The sequence below is a fragment of the Vigna unguiculata genome, chromosome 8 (assembly GCF_037176805.1).
Source record: "Vigna unguiculata cultivar grain cowpea cultivar isolate G323 ecotype 2 chromosome 8, ASM3717680v1, whole genome shotgun sequence".
Taxonomy (NCBI): domain Eukaryota; kingdom Viridiplantae; phylum Streptophyta; class Magnoliopsida; order Fabales; family Fabaceae; genus Vigna; species Vigna unguiculata.
The window spans coordinates 33,652,574-33,663,899 of record NC_140799.1 but is presented as its reverse complement, the minus strand read 5'-3'; positions in this window follow the sequence as shown (position 1 = coordinate 33,663,899).

The following is an 11,326-nucleotide window of genomic DNA, read 5'->3' as shown; positions in this document are numbered from 1 at the left end:
GGGTTCCTTCTCGAGAACAAACTAGTTTGACGTAGTAAAACTGATTATCATCATCTTTCTTTGATGTTCTTATTCAGACACCGAAACCACTTCTGATTGCATGTTGTTTATAAACTTTCTTCAGCTCATCCACAGTTTCGAAAGTCATCCCCACTTTAGGAACCAAACCCAAGCTACTTTCACCACAGTTGTTCTTGGTTGAAACAGATCCAATGCTGTTACAATTGTTTTCAAGGATAACATCGTCCAAGAGATCAATGTTGTCCAGACCCAGTCTTTGTGTTTGTTCCATGATATTTCCTAAATAAACAACCAATCAAATTCTTTAATGTTACTGTGAAAACACTGTGATACGAAACTCTAAAATGCGTATTAAGGAATTGGGAAATGATACATTCCAAAATAACGTGAACCTTTGGAATTACGTTAACTATTATAGCAAAGTAAAATATGCCAACGAACGTAAACTTTTGAAAATAAGGCAAGGTCAATAGGACCAAACAAATGCGAGAGTAAATTGTCTTTTAAAAAAACATAAAGTAAACATCGTGCGACCAATCAAATGCGTGAGCAAATGAACTTTAAAAAAACACAAATTAAAGATTGTGCGACCAAACAAATGCGGGAGTAAATGAGCTTTAAAAAAACACCAAGTCAAGATTGTGCAATTAATAGTTTTCTGTGAATGACGACAAGAAGGCAACACAATGTACTTTGGAAAATTTATGGCAAATTAAATGAACCCTAAAACTTTACCTACGACCAAGCATATGCGGGAGGATACCATTAATGAGGTATTTAAGTAGATTGGAGATTGAATGAAAGCATTTAAAATCCAACTTACGTGATGAATGCCCCACCAACCACACAGGCCGATTCCTAAAATGTAGCCATGAGTGCTTTGTGAGCGGAGGAAATAGGAAAAATGGCCATGGACGATGCGTTTGGGGAGCTTTACGAAATGCATTAAATGAATGAAAGTTGGTTGGTGAAGAAAAGATTTGACGTTGAAAAGGTAAGCGCGGCCAATGGAACAAGGCATTAATGACTTCGTTAATAGAAACGTAGTGAGTAAGCTAACGAAGGGCATTGTGGTACATTTATAAATTACTTTTGATTTATAAAGCAAAGACCAAGCTTTAAGGAATGCAAATTTTCTCCCTGTTTTGCTACCAAAGTTGTGCACTACCGTCATCCCAACACTGTTTTTTGGTGACTTGGATGCTAATGAAATTTTTTTTTGCATCACTTTCTTCACTCTCTGTAACAGTATTCTGAATGTAATTAAATTTTTTGCTCGTGCAACAAATATGTAGGTTGAACATATGGATTCGTGGGAGGGCCTTGACATTGATGAGTCGGACGTGATGTCCTTCATCCGGAGATGCAACTCCAACACAGAATTCATTCCCGGCCCTGCAGGCAATGCACAAGCACTTATGCTAAACAGATAATCGGAGGAACCCGAAAATACCCAACAATTGATGAGGGAAATCGCTGCTGCAGGTGATGCACGAGACTTCAACTCAAATGCTTGGAAATGGGCTCGTAGGTTTGTTGAATACCATGGTAAGCAACTAAACCTTTACAAAGAGAGTTCCGTTAAATACATCTTTATGTTTGAAGATAACAATCATGCATGCTTTCAGGTTTAGTTGCTGAAGGGGACATCAAAAATTTGATTCTACTGTCTTCTAGGAAATCAATGGAAAAGATACCTTTAGTTGTGTGTGTGGTCAAAGAATGTCACCCGAACGGGTTGGGTGACATGTCCATAGTTATTAAGGTAAAATGGCAACACTGGTTATGTGAAATAAATTAGAAATCCATCTAAATTTTGTTCTTTAATTTGTTCAGGACCCTTCAACTATAGCAAAGGCAAGCGTCCACAAAAAAGCTGTCATGGATCCTGAGTTTGGTTCTCATATTACTGTTGAAGCATCGTTGATTTTGAAAAATGTATTATCACCGCCTTATGCGTTTGTACTGAATTTGGGTTTTCATAATTTTTATGAAGTACAGATCTAAAATCTTAAATATGATTCATCAGGTATCTTGTTTCGGTCACAACCCATGGGTGCCTCCTTACCTGAACATCACTGTTTGCAATATTGTGAAGGTTAATATTTTATATTACATTTATATAATTACTTTTTAATTATTTTTATATTTAAATTACAGGGTCATATTGAATTCATGATTGATAGGTTTTTAAGAATGACATTAGTCCACCAACTGACCATAAAGTCGAAGCTTCTATGCCCGTTGTGCGAAACTACCCAGGAGAATATCTTGATGTTGACGACATTTTGAAGAAGTTGGTCCCTCCACCTAAAGTTGTTATAACTGGTTACCATGAAGACACTTCTGTTGTTGGATCATCAAGTCTCCCATGTTCTAATGCTACTATTTCTCTTGGTGCGGACTCACCACATGGAAATTATGATGCAAATCCCGATGGGGCTACAACATTTGATGTTGAATGCCCTGATTCTTAAGCTACGGATTTCAGTGACCATTTTGTCATCCCTCCATTAGTAAGTAGTACTGGTGTAGTGCTTTCATGTCTTCGCTGAACACCTACTCCACGTTTTGAAAAGACTTTTTGTTAATTGTTTGCAGTATTGCTTATCATTCCATCAGTGAATGTCTTTTGTTAATGGAGAAGGATACTATTTTAGTAATCATTGATTGACCCCATGATGTGCACACCATTAAAACACACCACATTATTTTCTACTGCAGCGAAGTATTGGTTTTAATTGTTGAAAGTGTTGGGTGACCCTTACTGACATCTAACATGTAACCCAAGCACGTATAAATTGTAATCACACAAGTAGTTTGTGGACAAATATGTTGTAACATTAGTTAATAAAATAATAATCCCAGGGCATTGGTGGACCCCACATTGTTCCCCCCTTCGAAGCCAGACAATGTGTCATTTTTTCTAGTGAATACATTTGTTATAAGTGAATAAAAGCATTGCTAAACCTTTTCGAAATTTACCATGCGACTTAGTGAAATGTAAGCTGTAACCCAGAATAGAAGTTTTGGACAAATTATTTGTAAGATTTTTGAATACAATAATAATCTCATGGCATTGGTGGACCCCACATTGTTTCCCCATTTCAAGCCAGACAATATGTCAATTTTTCTACTCATTTCATATGTTATAAGGGAATAAAAGCATTGGGGGATCTTTTTGAAATTTATCATGCGACTCAGTGAAATGTAAGATGTAACCCAGGATAGACTTTTTGGACAAATTATTTGTAAAAATTTTGAATAAAATAATAATCCCAGGGCATTGGTGGACCCCATTTTGTTCCCCCCTTTGAAGGCAGACAACCTTTAATTTCTTCTACTCAATGCATATGTTATAAGTGAATAATAACATTGGGGGATCTTTTTGAAATTTATCATGCGACTCAGTGAAATGTAAGATGTAACCCAGGATAGACTTTTTGGACAAATTATTTGTAAAAATTTTGAATAAAATAATAATCCCAGGGCATTGGTGGACCCCATTTTGTTCCCCCCTTTGAAGGCAGACAACCTTTAATTTCTTCTACTCAATGCATGTTATAAGTGAATAAAAACATTGGTGGACCTTTTTGAAATTTATCATGCGACTCAGTGAAATGTAAGATGTAACCCAGGATAGACTTTTTGGACAAATTATTTGTAAAAATTTTGAATTAAATAATAATCCCAGGGCATTGGTGGACCCCATTTTGTTCCCCCCTTTGAAGGCAGACAACCTTTAATTTCTTCTACTCAATGAATATGTTATAAGTGAATAAAAACATTGGTGGACCTTTTTGAAATTTATCATGTGACTCAGTGAAATGTAAGATGTAACCCAGGATAGACTTTTTGGACAAATTATTTGTAAAAATTTTGAATTAAATAATAATCCCAGGGCATTGGTGGACCTCATTTTGTTCCCCCCTTTGAAGGCAGACAACCTTTAATTTCTTCTACTCAATGCATATGTTATAAGTGAATAAAAACATTGGTGGACCTTTTTGAAATTTATCATGCGACTCAGTGAAATGTAAGATGTAACCCAGGATAGACTTTTTGGACAATTTAGTTGCAAGAGTTTTGGACAAATTATTTGTAAGAATTTTGAATACAATAATAATCCCAGGGCATTGGTGGACCCCACATTGTTCCCCCATTTGAAGCCAGACATTATGTCAATTTTTCTACTCATTTCATATGTTATAAGTGAATAAAAGCATTGGTGAACCTTTTTGAAATATATCATGCGACTCAGTGAAATGTAAGATGTAACCCACGATAGACTTTTTGGACAATTTAGTTGTAAGAGTTTTGAATAAAATAATAAGCCCAGGGCATTGGTGGACCCCATTTTGTTCCCCCCTTTGAAGGCAGATATCCTTTAATTTGTTCTACTCAATGCATATGTTATTAGTGAATAAAAACATTGGTGGACCATTTTGAAATTTATCATGCGACTCAGTCAAACGTAAGCTGTAACCAAGGATATACTTTTTGGACGAATTATTTGTAACTTATGGATAAATTATTTGTAGTTACTTTGAATAAAATAATAATCCCAGGGCATTCATGAACCCCACATTCTTCCCCCTTTGAACGCAGACAATATTTAATTTTCACTATTGAATACATATGTTATAAGTGAATAAAAACATTCGTGGACCTTCCTGAAATTTGACATGCCACCCAATGAAATGTAAGCTGGAGCCCAAGATATATTTTGTTGGATAAATTTGTTCTGACATATTTGAATCAAACAATCATGCCACCTGATTACTACGCCCCAGTTGGTTCCCCCTTTGGAGACAGACAATATTTAATTTCTTTTCATAAAGTACTTGATAATTGACAACAAATATTGGTGCACCTTTTTCAAAACTAACGTCAAACCCAAACTCAAGTAATATGTAACCCAGTCCATAATTGTTGGACAAATTACTTGTAAGGTGTTTTAATAAATTTATTATCCAAGGGCCTTGCTAGACTCCACATTTTTTTTATTTTGCTTCCATAAATGTAATGTAAACTAATTGACAACAAAGATTGGTGGACCATATTCAAAATGAACTACACACTCACGGCCATGTAAAGTGTAACCTATCAAACAAATTTTGGACACACACATTGTAACAGATTTAAATTGTTTCAGTGGAGCAGCATTTGTCACACACAAATGTATACTGAAATCAACTCAAACAAATGAAATTGCCATTCACCACGAACATGTCATTACCAATAACAAAAAATATCATTTTGTAAACAATAATAATTCCAAACTATTTCTTCAACCTCCTTATCCCATAACTCGCAAACGGAGTTCGAATAGAACGACTTTTGTAACGTGTGCGGGGTTGATGCTTCATTCGCGCATACATATTGCTTTCCTCCATTTCGTTACACATGTCATTGCTTTTATGAATTTCATCATCTTCCTCAACAGACTTGCCTCCCAAATCAAAACTATGATCATGTGTTTGAGAAGCACAACCATTTGTGTCATAACATGGATCATATTCCGTAGGCGGTTTTTTCCTCCTCTCTTTCATCTTTGTTTTTAGAAGATCAATTGATTGCTTAAGTTCCTCAATAACAACCTCTTGTTCTAAAATTTCACGCATAAGCTCTTCCTTGTCTTGTGAAGAACACCCTCCTTCACTTCTCCTTTCAACCTTGCCAAATCCACACCCATATTCATGAAAACCTTCTTGGACAACTACATGTTTAAGCTCTTCTTCTGACACGGCAACGTCATGCAAAACCTGCCCTCATGAACAACATACAACCAAACCAAAATTAAATCATTCAATAAATTCATTGACTAATAAACACAATGAAATTATAAATTATAAACAAATATCAAACTAACCGCTTTTTTCTTCAAACTACGACTAACTACGGAATCCCCAACTTTAACATCCATCCAATGCAATATTCGTGGAAATCGGCTGCTAGGAGTTCCTCCCTTTCTCTTCCAAATCAACAAATGCTCAAAAGCCCATAACTATAACAAATTTTTAACAGCATTAACTAATAATTCAACATCATAATTAATAAAACAATCCATTAACGAATAATTTATTATACCTGTAACAAATAAACACAACCATCCACATGAAAGTATTTCACATTTCCTTCGTCGCTCAACAACAATGAAGCAGTGCATAGACTCTCAACCAAGTACTCATACACAAGACTACCCCAATTATATTTTCCAAGAATTCCAAAGTCATCCACAAGACTACCCCTGCGACTAGACAATAGAAACTCACATATTCTTATCAAAACATACAATCTACAAAAATCAACTACACTTAAATCTCCATGATGTTGCATTAAGAATTCATAAACCATTTTGACATCAACGTTTTCATCATCAAAGTGTTTCCTACACTGACTCTTAACAAAACCCTCATCCAAATCAATTTTAGTTCCAACAACCCGTAACCCTAAACCTAAGCATACATCTAATAAAGAAAATCTAAAAATTTCTTTATTAAGTACAAAACCTCCTCTCCTCTCAACCCACACATTAACCAACTCATTCAGAAGATTTCTACTTATCTTCAGAGACTCTTTCAACTTCGGCATCCAAGCAAAGGGTGTTTGTTCTAGACAAATAAATTGTTGTTCTGTTAAGCTCTTATTCAAAGAACCAAGAAAATGCGTCCGACATGAATGTCTAAAATAAATCTGCATCCACCAAAAAAAAAATAAAGTCATTATTTAATACATATATTGAACAAACTTGTATGCCAATTTCCAAACTCATACCTTCGTCTCAGTTGTACAACCATCGTCTTCACTACCATCGGTCATGATTCCCAATTGAGATCTTCAGTTCACAAAAATCAATACAAATCAAATCATTCATGTATTCAAGTGCAATTATCAAATATAACAAAAAAAAAACTAGTATTCAAATATTAACCAACTGTTAATTCAATCCTGCAGTGTGCAATAATATGTATGTAGCCCCAACAAATTGCTTTGATCATTGAACCGATTGCACAAATGAATAACCAATTGCAAAAATAAATACACTTCAACACAAACTAAGCGTGCCAAAAACAAGTAGTTCAAAAGATAAACATGGTAACTAAGTAGCACAAACCAACACAAATTGTACAACATAATTTTAACAAAACAAAACATCACAAATTGAACCACAGAAACAATAACATGGCATGAACAATGTTGACACAATATGGACCTTGCACTTGGATCGTGCTCAGCCCGCGAGAGACAGAGGAAGGCTCGAAAATGCGTGCTTCAGTGTGGTGGATAGAGAGTAGGGTCCAAGGATGAGGTTCAGTGGTCGACTGCGGCTTCAGGAACGTGCTCAGCCCGCGAGAGAGACAGGACAATTGCTCGAAAATCCCTGCTTAACTGTGATGGTTACAGAGTACGGTGGAAGGATGCGTGCTTCACTGCTGGACTACGGCTTTGGCGGTTGCCATTGGGCTCGACTTCTTGTTGTGATTGAATGTCAGGGAAACATAGAGGGGAGGTTCACGTCTTCGTCAAGATAAGTGCGTCAGTGAGTGAACAAGAAAACGGCAGGTGAGGATAAGCGGTGGGAGGAACGGTGGTGAGCGTCGAAATTGGGGAAAAGTTTAGGTTAGGTTATGAAATTGGGAGTGTGGAGGGGTTTGGGGATTGAGCAACGACAGCAGAAAAAGTTGCGTCCAAGTGTTGGTGTGAGACGGAGCGGGAGCGGGAGAGGGAGAGGGAGAGGGAGAGGGATTTGGGTTAGGGTTTCTCGCTGGGAGAGGTTTTGGGGTTTCTGGACCGGTAGATGGGAAAACGTGGAGAAGAGGTGTGTGGGGTGCGGGTCTGTGTGTGTGCGGGAAGAAGGAGCGCAAAGGGGTTTCAGGGCGCTTTGGAGAAATGGAGAAGAGGTGGAGTGGTGGAGCGGTGCGGTGGAGCTGTGAAAGAGTTTTCAAAAACGAAAAAAGAAATGCGCGGACTGGTGTTTGGGAAATGTAGCAACGGGCTGTGACCACACGCGCGTGTGCGGAGAATGACGTTTCCTGCTGCCAATTAAATTTTTCAATTAAAAATACAAAATTTTAAATCTGATTTCTGTTGCCACGTAAGGTGGTCATGAAAGTGGTAACTTTGGGGTGTCATTCTATCATTATTCTATTGGCCCAAGGAGACCTGAATACCATCGCAGGAGGGTTTGTTGGTATGCCTAGAAAGTATTGGCTCTATCGTCAAAGCCCAGGACCAGATCGCCCACTGTCTGTTTATTCAACGACGATCTTGTCGACGTATGCATGCATGATAATGACCGCATCGTCGTCTCATTCATCATGTGTAGTAGGTGGGTTCACCGAATTCTAGTCGATCAGGAAGTTCGGTGAATGTAATGATCTGGGACGTATTTGTGGACCTGAACATCCCTCTGGACAAACTAAAACCTTTTGAGGGAGTCTTTGTAAGATTCTCAGGTGTTAACATGTATAAGTCATGGGATACATCGAACTCATGACAACCTTTGGGGAAGAAGATACAACACAAATGTTGTTGATAAAATAGGGCCTTTCATCTTACAATTTTTTGTTGGGGTGACCGACTCTTAAAAAGGCGCAATTACTAAGGTGGTTAATTATTGATTTTGACATTAATATAAATAGAGATGTCAAAAAAATCTGTATATACGGGTATCGATCAAATTTGCAATAAATAGAAAATGAATATTGAAATAGATACCCGCAGGTAACGTGTATGAGTATTTTTATACCCGCATGTTAATGGGGTGGGTACGGGTATCATAATATCCATACCCGTGAATATTTGTATCCACTATACTCTAATTTAAATTAAAAAAAATTATTAAAACATCAATCCATTGATTTTGAATGGGTTATTTTTTATCAATTGATTTTAAAAAATTTCTATTTATTTGTAAACAGTCATTCAATACTATTTAAACGAGTTATTTTTATTTTGTCTGAAATTTATAAAGGTTATACATTGTATTTTTATTTGAATTTATTGTTAAATTCTTTTATTAAATATTAAATATTTCTTTTATAAATATCTGCGGGTATTCGTGAATATTAACAAGATATGCGGATACCCGCATAATATAGATACAAGTACGAGACAAATAACAGGTAGAGTACAGAGAAACTACTACTCATATCCTATCCTCCATGTTGACATTTGGGTATAAATGCATTTCTCTTGTGCTAATACAACAAATTACACTAAAAGTTTAATGTGCCAAAATATCAATATATTGTGAAAATCATTAATATATTTTAAAACACACAATATACCCATAAATAAATGTAAATATAGTGTCATCATATAAATAAAGAAAACACATACTAGTTTATTAAATGAAATACTTGAATATAAAAGATAATTATAATTTGTAAACGATGTAACTATGATTACCGTCTACTTTAGAAATACAATGCCAAAAAGTTAAATTTAATTTTTTAATTTTTGTTAAATTCATTTCTCACACTATATGCATATCAATTAAAAAGTATTATTAATAACATCAAAATAATAATAATAATAATATATAAAATAAATTAATATAAAAAAACAACGTACGAATTTCAAACTAGTTGTTAAAAATTAGGATATAAGTGTAATTCGAAAAATAATGTGAGTATTTAACCTTTTTTTTTTCAGTTTATCTGGTTAGACTTTGTCCTTACAGACAATCTTCATTTATTTTGTTCAAATCAACACATTTATGAAGACGTTAACAATTCTAGTTGACAGTCTCCTCACAACCTTCGTCCACAAGTATTTTTCTCTGCAATTTCGTGGAATCCCTCAACAGATAACGTGTGGGGTCTCGATGAATCAGTGAGTTTAACAGTGTAGGACTGGCATAATAAATTCACCTTTTTTTTTTTTTTCACATGAGAAAATTTTTACTTTTTCATAAAGTTTTCATCACAGTGGGGTTTTCTCTCATCCAAAGATGGACGCTCTCGGTTTCTTTAAGTTATGTTGCTTGATTAATTTGATTAATTTTGTTTTAAAATAAGTTTCTTGGTTAACATTTCAAGGTAATGAAACCAAGGTAATGATAATTTTTTTTTTACGAAACTATAAAGGTGACTTTCCTATGTTTCATCCATCATAGGTAATATTTAAATTTGTAGTATATTAATATGTCTTTTATACGGTAAAAAATATTATAAATTATGATACCTTTTTAGTTTAGGTTAGGATTGGACAAAATAAATCAAATTCAACTGAACTATCAAAAAATGCACTGAACTAAAAAACAGTTCGCATGAACTGCACTGAACTAAAAAACAATTCGCATGAACTGCACTGAACTGAAAAACAGTTCGGACGAACTGAATTGTTTTTCTTAAAAATAAACTGGACTGAACTGCACTACACTGAACTGCACTATGATATAAACTGAACTGTTATAAACTGAACTGTTTTATGAACTGCACTATTTTTTAATTGAACTGCACTATTTTTTAACTGAACTGCACTATTCTTGAACTGAACTGCACTTATTTTTAACTTAACTACACTATTTTTGAACCATTTTTGAACCGAACTGCACTAATTTTGAATAAACTTCACTATTTTTGAACCGAATTGTACTATTTTTGAACCGAATTGCATTGATTTTTGAACTGAATTGCATTATTTTTGAACTGAATTATACTATTTTGAACCGAATTGCACTAATTACATATGATTGTAATACATAATAATAATATAAAGTTTATAATTTGAAAGTGCTTAGGAAATAATAATTGAAATATGCATCATACTTCAATACACCAAAATCAAAATATTTATACATCTTAATACACAAGACATAGGTTTTCCGGTAGGTTCTCCCATAAACAACATCAAAAATGTTAATACATCTTAATACATCTTCAATCATCTAAATTAATTGCACTTGAAGGTTCCACTTCATCTTGAGAAGTTATATCTACAAAAAAAAAAATATTTCATCATTTTTTAAAACTTAAAATAAATTTAAAAATATCAACTAAAAAGTATATAAAGTTTTCATATAAACTCACCTTGCTCAAATTCATCAAGCTCTTTAGGATCTCATTAAAATAAATTTCACAGGAAATATGAATTTTTTTTAATAAAAATTTTAAATTAAAAAATTGAAAAAATGATTAAAATATTATTTTACGAAGTTGTTAAGTATGTGTATTTTCTTTTGAGCGTCGATATATCACCTCTCTTCCACAAATCATCTAAATTTCCTTCTTCCAATTGAATACGCTTCATGAATTGAGAGTAACCTTCATAATCCACAATATCTTTGAAAGATCAT